This window comes from Podarcis vaucheri (assembly GCF_965113315.1).
Source record: "Podarcis vaucheri genome assembly, chromosome: 6".
NCBI classification, from domain to species: domain Eukaryota; kingdom Metazoa; phylum Chordata; class Lepidosauria; order Squamata; family Lacertidae; genus Podarcis; species Podarcis vaucheri.
Window position 1 is genome coordinate 58614794 of NC_138764.1, and position 13625 is coordinate 58628418.

At 43.5% G+C, this 13625-nt stretch overlaps 2 long non-coding RNA genes across 2 annotated transcripts; one reads left to right on the forward strand and one right to left on the reverse strand.

Moving 5' to 3' along the window:
- The first annotated feature begins 11 nt into the window (after nt 1–11).
- Nucleotides 12–6840, forward strand: LOC309534765. Its single transcript, XR_014220848.1, has 3 exons — nt 12–34; nt 832–949; nt 5923–6840. It is a non-coding gene; the product is annotated as an uncharacterized lncRNA (long non-coding RNA).
- A 3891-nt stretch (nt 6841–10731) lies between these two features.
- LOC309534764 lies at nt 10732–13411 on the reverse strand. The gene is made up of 2 exons (XR_014220847.1): nt 11697–13411; nt 10732–11424 (listed from the first exon to the last, which is right to left on the reverse strand). It is a non-coding gene; the product is annotated as an uncharacterized lncRNA (long non-coding RNA).
- Between the last annotated feature and the right edge of the window lie 214 nt (nt 13412–13625).

The window sequence follows — 13625 nt, forward strand, 5'->3', positions numbered from 1 at the left end:
TGTCCGAGAAAGGCCAGGGGCGCGAGAGTGGCAGGTTCGAATCCTTGCCTCCCTTCCTCGGCCTTCCCGCCGTCCTCCGCCGCCAGCCATTTTAGCAGGACCGGGAGCAGAAAACGCCCCCAGTTGATGCCCGGGCTTCTGAGCCTACGCTGGAGTCTCGCCCCGAGAAACACAGAATAAAAGCCAAATGGGGCAGACAGAAGGGTCTCGCAGTCTGGCGTCGCTGCCCCCAGCGGCTGCCAAGTGCCTGCCGGGTATGATCAGCATCACACGCTAATCCACGGAGCTATCCAGCTGATGAGGGCAGGACTCCGATGCACTGCCTCTGACCCTGGAGGTTCCGCTAGCTGCTAGAAGTCAAGAGATTGTTCTTCTAGCAGTCGGTAGTTAGCTAATAGCAGAGCCCTACTGAGTTTATCAAATTCCCTTTAAAGGTATGTAAGCTAGTACCTATTTCTCCATCTGGAGAAAGCCGATTTTGTTTGTTTATGCAGGATAACTCTTGCACGCATTTAACTTGCGTGCATTCAGCTTTACACGCTTGGCAAAAAAATAATAAAAAGGGGGTGGAGGAAATGACTTTGGCAAGCCCCACCCACCATTGAACCCAATGTGTTTTGACTACTTGTGATTTTAGCTTTATGCACTTGCCCCAGAATGCAACCCTTACGTAAGTTGAGAGTCGTCTGTGCCCCATTTTGTCCGGCTTGAAATGAATCTACTGCCAACCACTGTTGTATGGCCGCAATTTCTAGCAGTAAGAATGTAACTCTGCTACTGGATTGGTCCAAAGGTCTATCTACTAGGCCAATGTTTTTCTTCTCATGGTAGCTAACCAGATGTCTATGGGAGGGCTGCAAGCGGAACACTCTCCTCACTTGTGATTTCCAGGAGCTGGTATACAAGAACATACCATCCCCAACGCTGGAGACAATATAAAGCCATTATGGTTAGTAGCAATGAATGGCTGTTTTCCGCCACAAATTTCTCTATGCCCTCATTTAAAGCCATCACTACATCTTATGGGAGTGAATTCTATAATTTTAACTATGTACTGTTTGAAGTTCCTCTCAAAGAGAAAAACTGCTCTCAATCCACTTTCTCTACATCATGAATAATGTTAGAATCATGTGCCCACCACCCAAATCCAGTCACTTCCCCCTCTTCATAAACCCAAAATACCCAGGCACTACAGCCTTTCCTCATGAAGGTGATGGTCAGTCACTTGTTTCAGGTATCTTTTCTGTACCTGTCCTAGCTCTAGGATTTACGTTTTGAGATGGGACGATCAGAACTGTACACTGTTTGAAATACAGACACGTAATAGCTGGCTGCTTTGTTTTCAGTCCTTTTCAAGTAATTCTTTGCTTAGAATATGCTTCCTTCCTCTCATAGGACTCCTTTAGCCATAAAAATGCCTTGCATTTCTTCACACTAGGAGGGTAAAGATATATGCAACATAAAATATATGTTGTAGACATGCAGTTCTCTCTCCCACACATAAACATGCTGGGGACATGCTGGCGCCACACAGTACATGGTAGTGTAAACGTCCCTATGCATAGCAAGACAGTTTATATAGGGCAGGTGAATTGTGCTGCTGGGAGCTGGAGAGGCGTGGATAGAGCAGGGGACAGCAAACTTTTTCAGCAGGAGGCCGGTTTACTGTCCCTCAGACCTTGTGGGGGGGCAGGCTATATTTTTTTTTTGGGGGGGGAGAATGAACGAATTCCTATGCCCCACAAATAACCCAGGGATGCATTTTAAATAAAAGGGCACATTCTACTCATGTAAAAACACGCTGATTCCTGTACCGTCCGCAGGCCGGATTTAGAAGGCGATTAGGCCGGATTCGACCCCCAGGCCTTAGTTTGCCTACCCATGGGATAGAGAAACAGTAATGACTGAAGATTAAGGCACTTGTGAACGCCCCAATCCTAAGTGCATTTACTCTGAAGTATAAGTCTTGTGCGGTTAAGTGGAGTTTACTTCCACATCAGTGCTGTGGGACTGCACTGCAGCCAGAGCGTGCCTGCCAAGCAAGGTGCGCGCTCAGGGACGTCTTTCCCATAGAGCTTAGTGGGCGCTGCACCACAGCGCCGCCCTCTAGGGGCGGCCCAGCGAGTGGGGGAGTTGCGCGGCTTTGCCTGCGGCCTCCCTTTTCCCTGCACGCCGGAGCGTGCAGCTTGCCTCCCAAGCCCCGAAGAGGGTGGGTGGGAAGTTGAAGCTTCTCCCAGCAGCTCCCTGCCAAAGCTCCCCCCCAGCAAGCGAAGACCCCGCCTCTCCCTTTTCGGGCGGCTTCCCGGCAGGCAGAAGGGAACTCCAAAGCGTTTGCAAAGACTCTCCTCCTCACCCAGGAGCAGAAAGAGCTGCTTTGGCTGCTGCCCCTGCGACTCAGTCCGTGCTCTTTTCTGGAGACCCAGCTGAACTCTGAGCGAATTATTTCATGGGGTCTGCCCAAGGCGTTTGGCTACCCGCCCCCCAGACCCGTCCTTAGCTGTGCCCAAGTGCACTTTTATTTCTCCCTTTAAGTAGCGTGCTGAAATGCAGCGGGCTGCAAACGCTCCCCCCGCACGCTGCGTGTGTGGTCGTGGGCGAGGACAATCTGCTACTGTCCCGCCTCACCCACCCGCCCACTCACTTCGAGGGGATCAGGGAAGCCTGCGTGGGCGGGAGGAGCGACGCTATTTCTGCCCCGGCTCAGCTTCCTGACCACCATCCTCCTCTCCTCTCCGTCGCTGGGTTAAATGCCCTCTCCTTCCTGCTTTCCTCTGTCCCACTTTCTATCCAGTAAAGGAAGGGGTAGGTTCCCCCCACCCCCCAGCTCTTGTCTCTCCTTCCCTGTAGTGAAATCTTGTGGAATTCCCAAGTTCAGGTCAACAACTCTGGGGGACCTTTCCTTAAAAAGGTCAACAACTTTGGGGTCCGCCCCCCCCCTTAAAAAGGTCGACAACATTCTGTTCCTGAGAGCACTAGGCCTGCTCAGCTGGTCTGGATCTTCTGCCACAGAGACAGAAGGCTCCCACGGGTATGGGAAGAATTGCAAGCCAGGGAACCTTTTGCATCCCTGAAAGCTTTTCCATTGCTCCACAGACTCCCCCCCCCACCCACACGTGTAGATCAATATCTTGCGTGCCAGCCAGCATCCTCCCGTCCAGCCTGCACAATGAATTCATCCATCACTTTGCTCTTTTCCTAATGAATATTTTCTCCCTTGTAAGGGTTGTTGCTAAAGTCTCTGCACGGCAATATTTCTCCTTCAGGATGTCACTCTGCTTAGGAGGCTGTGGTAGAGTTTAATAACAGGGCCTGCTGCTGCTGCTCCTTGGTGATTTTTCCCTCTCCCAAATCCATGCTCCTAACCCCCCATCTCCCCCACTTCAGTGCCAATATTTAAAATAAGAGTTATAATACATCTCTGTGAGGTTTTCTGCCGTTAAAAGGTTATTATAATGAATCAAGATAGGCTTCAAAACGCTGTGGAATGCCAGAATTACATTGCAGGGAAGGTTTTCTTGCTTATATACCTATGCACACAAGGTGCAAGGAACTGCTCTAGGTCCCTGCCCTTCTTACTAAGAATGCATATAATGCTGCATTTTGTATTACCTCGTGAAACTCAAAAGACAATGCTGTTCAGAACAGATGTTATTTCGTTTACGTCTTTTGAAGGCACCCACATTCTAACAATGGGGTTAGCCTGCAGTTAGGCCTTTTAAACAGCAGCGGGAGTCACCTGCGGAAAGAACAAACTGAATTTCTCTGAAGAGGGTTTCGGGGGATGAAGCACATGGTCAGAGTTCATAGCAAGCTGCGGGAAGGTTAACATTGTAACAAATGCTTTTAAAAATGTGCCACATAGTTTAGAGATGGTGATAGTGCAGCAGTTTTTTAGACACTCATGCACGCAATGTCCTCTGGCCATGACACAAACCACATTATAATAAGGGGGGGGGACACACCCACATGCATTGTAGACCTTGAAAGTTCATGCTATAATAAATTTGTGATTCTATAAGATGCCCTCCTTTGCTATGAACCACAACCCCTCAGATTATTTTGTATTGTGATTTCATTATGGTTTGGGGTTCCCTGGTTGCTTTTCTTGTTGTTAAAGTTCATTGTGCTGTCTGTGTCATACTTATTCTGTAAATGCCAGTCATTCAGTTTGGAAAATTGGAAGGAAATTGACACATGGCAAAGAACACCCTAATTGTTGGGATTCTTTTGTTTGTTACGAGGTTTAAAAATATTTCACACAGAAAAGGCAAACACATTGTCTTTTTTCTTTTCTACCTAACTTCCCCTTGATGTTTTAAATTTATTTCCCAACCTTCCTCCCAAAGCAGCTCCAGGGTGGTTAGCAACAAATGATAGAAACAATAACAATGTTTTAAAAACTTATTTTATTGGATGATGTGAAAGTGTGCTTGATTGTACGAGAGAAATGCCTGCTAATGACTGTTGAAAAACATTTGTACATAAAATCTGTGGATTTCTTTCTGATAATCAAGCTGTAAATTATCAGAGTAGGCAATAGGAAGCGTTTCCTCACACAACCCATAACAAATGTGTATAGCTCAGTTGGTTAGAGCGTGGTGCTGATAACACCAAGGTCACAGGTTCCATCCCCATGTGGGACAGCTGCATTTTTGGAGGGGGTTGGACTAGACAATCCTCAGGGTCCAACTCGACGATTCTGTAACTCACTACCACCATATGTACGGATAGCTTTAAAGGAGAGTTACATAAATTCATAAAGGAAATGTCTCTGAGTGATATAAAGCACCAACAGTAACTGGAGCCTCCAAGTTCAGAGGCAGTTTAGTTTTGAATAGAAGGTGCCTGGGGAGAACAGTTGACCTTCATGCCCTGACCGTAGCCTTGCCTCATGGGAGAATTTGCACAGCCACCGTTGAAATCAGAATGCTGGAGAAGAGGGACCATTGGAATGATCCAGCAAGTCTCTCCCTCTGTTCTTATGCAGTACCCTGTGCCTGACGGAAATAAACTACACATTCAGGAACACAATCGGATAGGCCAGATTGGATTACTGTAATGCACTCTACACGAGAGGACGGTTTGAAACGTAAGAGCCCTGCTGGATCAGGCCAAAGATCCATCTAGGTGCACTCAGGTCCTCCTTGCAAATTTCCCATAGGCAACAACAATCGCCCCACTTGCAATTCCCAGCAGCTTGTCCAGAGGGATATTGACACTAGTAGTAAAACATAGCTGTCATAGTGAGTAACCCTCAATAGCATTATCCTCCATTAATTTCTCTACTCCTTTTTTAAAACCATCCAAGTTGGTGGCCATCAGCACATTGTCTAGGAGCAGATCCAGTTTAACTGACTGTGTGAAGTACTTATTTTGTCTGACCCAAATCTTGCATCCTTCCACTTTATTGGATGCACCTGGCTTATAGTATCTTGCAGGAGACTTCAGATTTGAGCAGAACATGCAAGTCAGCATGTTAACCAGAGTATCTAAAGCATCACTTGAAGCCCTTCTCCAACTGCCCCTCCTGTAAAATACATCATGGGTGGACAAAACAGGCCAGAACCTTTTGGTCACACTGCCAGAATTTGGAATAGTCTCCCAAGAGAGGCCTACCTGGCTCCATCAGTTTACCTTTCAGCAAGCCTTTTGGGATGCTGCATTTAAACAAGATTTGACTTTTTTACCTGCTTATTTTTAGTGATAGTTATTATTTTTAAAATATATTATAAATTGAACATGTTCATTTCCTTGATTAATTCTCATAGACAGGTAGGATATAAATATTGGAAACAATATAAATAGGACAACCAGGAAATTTCCTAGCATGCCAAACTTCATGCTAGGGATTATTATGAAAGGCACTGACACTGGAATTAAATTGCTAGTTTTGTAATGCCTTGAAATAAATCTGCCCTACAGCTAAACGTGGAATCCTGGTCACTCCCTTGCACAGAGTTGGAAGATGACAAAATTATCCAAATGGAGAATTCATCCTCAAAACAGCTACTATCCTATACACACCTACCCGTGTGAGTATAAACCATTAAAAAAATTGGGAGTTACTGCACGATTGTAGGCAGGTTTTTGTAATTAGCATTTTGTGTGTCTTTCCTCAGGACGGCTTCTGCTACACTATCTGGCCCTAATGTGCTATAAAAAGGAACGTTTATAAATCTTGGGTACAGAGCTGCAATGGCACCCCATGCAGGCATTGGACTGAAATTTCCCTAAGTGCACAAATACAATAGGAGACCAGTCCCCTCTGTTTCGTTGCTCCACTTTTTGATTTCCTGATAATATTCTGAAAAGCAAACTAAGATAATAACACGCCTTGCCACTGTTGACACAAGCTCAAACTGCCCCAGGTTTAAGGAGGCAGGAAGAGATACCCATCAGCACACAGGATGTTGCAAAGCCACCAAGGAAAGCAAGATATATTTTTCTTAGTCTTTAATGGAAACAACCTCAACGGCTTAAGCATGTAGAAAATAATACTGTCAAGTTCTCCTTTCCTTTCTTCTTCCTCCTCCACCCCCTTTTCTTTGTTTAGGAAGGATGATAATACAGTTGTTGCATGCTGGAAACTGTACATTGTATAACCACCAAACAATAACAACAACAAAAACCCCAAACCAGAAATGAAAGCAGAAACAGGATATCCTTTACAACGAGGAACATGCAAGAATCAGGGTTAGTGTTATAGAGTTCCTCAGCAGAACTCAGGGTTTTTAATGCATTGCTCAGATTTTGATTTTGCCCCTTCTGGAAGAAGCTCACGGTGCCAATAATGGTCTAAATGTTCTGGAGCAGCAAGGACATGTCAACATCTTCACTTTTTAAGGCACGGATAATACTTTCAAAGGCCACATGAATGTACAGGAGGGAAGGCATCTTGTTCCTTTCATGCTGGCAGCTGTATAAACAAAGCCTGATATTCATTCTCTAATATTAAATCAGATATATTTAAGTTCACAACATCTGAAAAACCCGTAGTTCTTTTTTTTTATTTGCCTTCTTGCTTCTGGGTGTGGCAGGTATGTACACAGGAATACGATCATCAAGATCATCTTCACAGGGTTCAAAACTACGTAATTTTATATTAAAACAAAAAAACTCCAAAAGCTCAAGCTCTCAGTTGTTTATAACAAGTGCTAAAAGGTGAGCAATATTTTCCAGGTTAACTGTTAATACATGGGGTCAAAGTAATGGGACAAACCCTTAAAGATACAACTCCAAGACACATCATTGTGCTCACAGAAGATTTACCTGATAATACACACATTCAATCGAATCAGTACTGTAATAGAATGGCCACATACAAACAATTGAAATTGGATAAAGCTATCATGTCAGTTAAAAAATCCAGAATATAAAAAGTCTCTCTCATTTTGTTCAGAAAATCTTTTCCTTTCGTCTAAAGTTTCCATTATTCTAAAACTTCACGAGAGCAGCAACACCCTATTTACTTATTTACAGTGCTTTTTTCTGGGGGTACGCATACCCCTAAACATTTTGTGAATCTTTGTACTTTTGTCCATTTACTGTATTTATTTTTCCCAGTTTGAACTATAAAATGGTGCTTTTCTTGAGTCAAAATGACAGTACCCCTAAACTTTTTTTTTTAAGAAAAAAGCACTGCTTATTTATATATTAAATTTGTATATCTGAATCATGGGTGATCCTTCTTGACGGTACATTGAAGATGATGAAGACTTGTATACTGTACAATAGCAGCTAATAGGAGCTGAGATATATTAGGCATTTCTAATGGGACCAGGCTGATGTTTGTGACTGAACTTGGGTTGTTTGATTTCTAAACTATTGCTGCAGCAATTGTTTACCTTTGGATTTTTTTTTTTACAGCAATTGCCAGTTGCAATTGTATGTTTATATATGGATATTAAATTTAAAATGATCAGGCTAGATGTGTATGCAGTATCGTTGCAATCATTTGTGTATGCTGTACAAATAACATGCCCCCTTCTTTCAAACAGCAATGCTGCTCCAAACCAGTTTGTAAAAATGAATGTGGGAATTTGAGCAGGGAAACCTGGGCTGAAGACCCAGCTCAGCTGTGAATGCAGCTGAATGGACTGTGACATGGTCATAATCTAACCTAAGTTCCCACATGGAAATGAAGCTGACCCAATAGAATCAATATCAGAACGCATTTCTTGTCAATGTGCCAATGAGACTCTTTTTGTTCTCATTATTCAGTCATTGTTTCCCCTTGACGCTCTTGGCATCACAGGAGCAAAATTAGCCGAGGTAGGGAAGATCTCTAAATTTCTCTGGAAAGCAACAGGAGACAGAGGATGCAGTAGAACACAGCATTATCTGAACCATTTTGCAGGGAAGCTGATAACATACATGATGCCTATTTATGCCGCAAGTAAAGGAATTTGGCATCTACAATAGCATCTGCAAAATCCTTCAGAATCCTTGAAATTTCTCACCTAAAAAAAAAAAAGAAAAAGCAAGTTTCTAGTCCTCATAATACCGATCGACTTAAGAGTAGTTATGGATCTGCTGGTGAGCCAGAAACCAGAGGTAAAATTGGTTGAGGATTTCACTTATTTTTACAAACTTTCTTGTTACTTTTCAGTTGCTCTGAATCGGTTTCTACTCTTTCCTAATTCTATATTCAGCAAGAGAGGGAAAGAAATAAAACAGATTTAAACCTATTTTAACAAAGCAACAATATTTATCCACTTCAGTATTTGTAGGCGTTTTCTCGGTTTGATTTTGTGTGTGTGGAAAAATCAGTGCAGTGTAGTACAGAATGTAAAGACGTTGGTTCACTCAGCCTTGATGACCCTTGTCTTGTCTTTCCTTCTCTCCCACCACTCTATGCCACCGAGTTATTGTAAGGAAAAGAAAGGATAGCCACGTATAGGTCCAGTGCCGAGGAAAAGTAGGACAGAAACCTGTAAATGGCTATCTCTTGTTTATTCATCTCTCAGATGAAGTTCTGGTGGCTTTTGAAAATCTCTGGATCTGACTACTAAAATCATTCCAACATAGTTATCAGTGGAAGAAGAAATTGTGCTTTCAGCTGAGTACAGACAGTTATTTATCTAGAAGAACAGGACTTATTCTTCTTTACCACTACTGCAGTACTAGCCCTAGTCCAGCACTGAAAACTCATGGAAGAGCTGCAGGATGCACCAGTCAGGGAACTAGACAATGAATTTACTGTCGCCCTTGGAACAAGAACATTCCTAGGAAACTCTTTACTCCACACAGAAGCAACTAAGCCCAGTGCCACCTAGTGGCTACCCTTTATAACGACACTATCCACATAACAACCATACAAATCTAAAGGGTGCATGGGATATGCCTCTCTGCAAGTCAAAAAGACACCTGAAGTGGCTAAAGTAGACTGCTGCAATCAATTTCTAGTGTAGTCAGTTTCACATCTAAGAAAAATCTGTATTTTTTCTTCTTTCCAATGAGGATACTCAACTCCCATTCAAAAACAAACCCTTCAATCTTTAAATTTCCCAAATGCTCTGGACATGGAAAAAGAAAGGATGTGTTATTTATCATGGATTCTACTCACTAAGCATCCCTATCAGTCACACATCTATCTACTGCATCTATCTAATACTAACATTTTTGCGGGTTGCTGACCTCTCTGTAAGCCAGCTTGGAGTAAGCGCCCTACTACTCAGCAACCTACTAAACTAGTTTGAGCAGGGACTATGATGGGACACAGATTAAAGGGGTGGCATCCCAATAAATTGTAAGTGTCACAGAACCTCCTCTCTCCTTCCACAGATTTGCTTGGTGGGTCCTCTAAACCAGGGGTCAGCAAACTTTTTCAGCAGGGGCCTGGTCTACTGTCCCTCAGACCTTGTGAAAGGCCGGACTAGATTTGGAAGAAAAACGAAAAAGAATGAATTCCTATGCCCCACAAATAACCCAGAGATGCATTTTTAAAAGAAGCACACATTCTACGCATGTAAAAACATGCTGATTCCCAGACCGTCCGCGGGCTGGATTTAGAAGGTGATTGGGCCGCATCAGGCCCCCGGGCCTTAGTTTGCCCACCCATGCTCTAAACCAGCGGTTCTCAACCTATGGGACCCCAGATGTTGTTGGACTACAACTCCCATCATCCCTGAGCTCTGGCCTTGCTAGCTAGGGGTGATGGGAGTTGTAGCTCAACATCTGGAAGCCCACAGGTTGAGAAAGGCTGCAAACCCTCTGGAGTAGATTAGGGGATGGTGTGGCAGGCATGTGGTGGAAGATGAGGGAGGGGGAGTTCTGTTGCACACGCATAATGACTTAGCTGGATTCAACCAAATATATATCACAAGCAATTGCATGCCTACAATATCACTTGCGGGTCTTTATTACCTATTGTCTGCACAGAGTCTTAGAAAGGCAGAAATCATCCGTCAAAGAGATATGAAATGTCGGGATGTGCATTTGTTCTCTTACGTTAATATCACAACCTTTCTTCTGTCATGGAACCCAAGGCAGTAAATGCATGGCGCCTTCCAGGCAATGCCCAGACCTACACCTTCAGACCATGTCATATGTTGGTGTAATGTATACAGTGCCACCTGCGGTTGGTGCAGAAGAAATGAGGGCTCCCAAAAACCTTTCATGCAGCTGATAGCCAGCATAGCAATAAATAATCAAGGAGATAACGGTATTTTATGAACCAGGCTGCAAAAGAGATCAAAGTAGAAACAGAAGGCAAGGACAAAGAAAACCAGCCCAAAGTCAGCTCTCCCTCAGAGCAAACTCTCTCGACACTTTATTAGAACCATACTAACAATCGTCAGGAAAGGAGAAAAACATGCAACATACCGCCACTAGAAGAGGAAATGATTGAGAGAACTGGGAGACCATGCCCAGGGCTGCTGGTCTCTACTCCACATGGTGGCATTTTCAGGACAGGACAGAGTATATTTTTGGCATTCCCTTCATTGAGCATCACTAACCACACCACTTCTCACACAGAGCTCTTGTACAGATTCCACACCTGCTCTTTTCTCACCCCTACTCAAAACAAATGTGTGGGGGAATCATAGGCCACAAAATGCAAAGCTAGTACAAGCCGAGACTGACCCTTCCCCTTCTTCCAGTTACAAGTTCTGCTGGTCCCCAGTCATCTGCTTGAAGTCTGTTTTGTGGGGGCTCCATCACAGAGGAGGGATGTGTCACGTCTAATACACAGCTAGGAGTCTGAGAGAGTTAGTCATACAGGATAACTGTGGTTTCAATGCATCGGGTGTATCCAAAAAAAAGTAGAAAACCCACAAGGGTGTGAAATACCCTGCACCTGCTGTCTGCTCAGCTGCTCCCAACAGCCCTCTCCTGTGCTGTGCCAAATGTAGTGCTACAAGGCTACCCTATATATTATCTCTCTTATACATGGATTTATAGATAAATACAGAGAGAAACAAACTCACAGAAGAAGAAGAAGAAGAAGAAGAAGAAGAAGAAGAAGAAGAAGAAGAAGAGTTTAGATTTGATATCCCGCCTTTCACTCCCTTTAAGAAGTCTCAAAGCGGCTAACATTCTCCTTTCCCTTCCTCCCCCACAACAAACACTCTGTGAGGTGAGTGGGGCTGAGAGAAGTGTGACTGGCCCAAGGTCACCCAGCAGCTGCATGTGGAGGAGCGGAGACGCGAACCCGGTTACCCAGATTACGAGACTACCGCTCTTAACCACTACACCACACAGGAACTTGGGCCGTGTGGAAAGTGATTTGCATGATCAATAGTATACAATTACCATTTCTTTTCCTGGAACTATTACTGAGGCCTTTATTCCTGCTTCTAGTATCAGTCTACATAGAATATTTCCCATGTTTGAAGCAGTATTCTTTAGGCTTTGCCCACAGCTTAGACACAAAGGTCAGGTCTTCAGCTGGTATGCACCACGCACTGTCAATTTATACTAGCTGAGGACCTTGGACAAATCTTTAAGAAATTAGAAAATATCCCTATAAGACACAAACGTGATACAAGATACACGTATCCCAACTTGGGGAGATATGGAGGGTTGATCTGTTTGTACACTCAAGGGCTACAGTGACTGTAATGGTCAGTTATGGAAAACACTACCATGCCAGAAGCTGATTCCTAAGCCTACAATTATGTAGTAGCTTGTGGCCAGAAACATGGTGTGAATGGTGATGTTCGGTGAGTGGTTTTTAAAAAAGAATCACTGGGGAAAGTCCTCCTAAAAGACAGTTGGACTGAAAACTGGAGAAAAACCGCCCTCCTTCTAGCTAGTCAGCTTTCTTTTTGTATTGTACCAGCCCTTATGTTGCAAGAAAATCTGGACACTGCAACACAAGGGATGATTGTATGCTTCAGTCTTTGTGGCTTGACTGCAGACATGCCAGAGGATTCCATAAAGGCTGCTGTTCTGTAATGCTGGGGCAAGGGCAATAATTAAACTAGGGAAGAAGAAAATTACAAAATGTACAAAGAGGGTCTTCTTAGCGTAGAGGTCCCACACCTCATGAAGCACCATTAATATTTTTCCTTCTGGAGGAGAGAATTCCTCTCTCTCAGCACAAGGAGGAGAAAGAGAATAAGGAAATAAAAGAAAGTCAAAGACCTAACAAGGTCTGATATGAAAGATTTAATCAGCACAGAAGAACTCACCCTGCAACTTGCTACACCCCAACCTCCCAAAAAACTAGTTTCCCCCATCCAATATTAGACACATGGAAGTACAGGGATCTAAAGATTTGGGGTGCTTCTTTTCTATTTACTCATATAGTTTTAGAAAATCGGCAACTAGTAGAGTTTGGAGTAAATGGCAGGCCAGGCTCCAGTCCCTTGTTTATGTCAATGGCATGATCAAAAGATGGAAGAAAATATGACAGCTCTCTTCACCTGAAAGTATCCGCTTCATATACACAATAACAAAGAGTTTCTATGATTTAAAAATGTCAGATTTAATACTGTCCTAAACTGGTGGTCCCATCATTTGCTAGAGGGACATCCAGGGATACTGGAAGCTTCCTTAAAGATTCTCATCTTCACTTGGAGGCCTGGGATGCCTCAAGCCTCCATCAGAAATCTACAAGCAGCTGCCTACTGCCACACTGGAGTTAAAACGGGCGTTGGCCCGAGATAGTGGCATACATGAATTCACTGACAAACAATCCACACCACAAACTTGACAGCTCATCTGTTCCTGTTACCAGAGTGTTCAGAGGCCAGAACTAAGGTCATTAACCACAAATATTCTTAACAAAACAACAAGTTGTACAGAATTCCACCCTTCCCCTGCATGTTTGTCAACCAGAAGCGAATGCCCCAAGCCTCTTGGGCCCAAGTTTTATATTAAACTATCCTAGAAGCTGAGAAAAATTCCTCTAGGTTTTCATATTTAAAAGTTTGCATTTTAAAAATAGAACAGGACCTCAGAAGACACTGAATGAACTTGCTGAATTAACTATTGGAATGGGGATACAAGAAGGGGAGGGGTGGGGAGGTCAGGGATAGAGGTTAAGAAATTAAGGATATGAGATTATATGCGTGTGTCTTTGTATGTTTGTATGTTTGTCTTAAACATGTAAAACCAATAATTTTTTAAAAAGAAAAAGAAAAAAAGAAGAAGACACTGAAACAGGTATCCAGGGTTTA